We start from the raw sequence: 857 nt of genomic DNA, 5'->3' as shown, positions 1-857 counted from the left end.
GGGGGACATTGTATGTACTCCAGTGCAGGCCAGGCCAGGCAACCCAGTCCACACGCAGTTAGAGAGAGAGGATGGGTGTTTCTTACATGCGTCAGGAGGAAGGGAAGTGCCATTTCCCTGTGCTGAGCATCTGCCGGGGTCCTTGGGTCTGTCCCTCCACTTAAGTCACAGGGACAGCCCAGTGGTGTGGGTGTCTTCTTCCTGTCCCTCAGAGAACACTGAATTCCAGAAGTATTGAACCAATTGCTCAAGAACCAAGTCTGGAATTAAGGTTTAGTTTGTGCAAGTGAAAAGCACACATCCCTTCAACTTGCTTATGCAGAAGCTTGCTGCAAGGGCCTTCACATGTCAGAATATGGTAGAAAAGTAAGAATTAAATAAAACACCTAAAGAAGATTGTTGGGAATACAAAACAAACGATGAACTACCTGTTTCCTGCTGGCCGTCATCAGGGACCGTAAGCGACAGTTACTCTGACAAGCAGCTTTGGACTTTTTGTTATTGTCTGACTATAAGAGAATGTTAATGAAATGTTCTGAGGGCTTTTTTTTTTCCTTGTTAAAATCTCATTTCAAATACTTCCATTCATCATCCTTTTTTCTTTCTTTCTTTCTTTCTTTCTTTCTTTCTTTTTTTCCTTTTTCTTAAAACAAGGAACAAAAACAAATGTTTTCCAAAGCTCCAGACCAAGACCTCTGTGTGGGTTTCTCTTTTTCAGCCAACTATTCCAAGCCTTTTCCCAGTGGGGAATTCCCTCCCCTCCCTGTTGGTTCTAGCTCTCAGCATCCTGCGGTCCCCCTCTGCTCTCCTCAAATGCCAGCCCTGACCCCACAGCTGAGCAGAGATCCTGGGTTCAA

Source organism: Mastomys coucha, unplaced genomic scaffold (genome assembly GCF_008632895.1).
Source record: "Mastomys coucha isolate ucsf_1 unplaced genomic scaffold, UCSF_Mcou_1 pScaffold22, whole genome shotgun sequence".
NCBI lineage: Eukaryota > Metazoa > Chordata > Mammalia > Rodentia > Muridae > Mastomys > Mastomys coucha.
The sequence above is the reverse complement of the archived record's forward strand: the minus strand, read 5'-3'. Positions refer to the sequence as shown.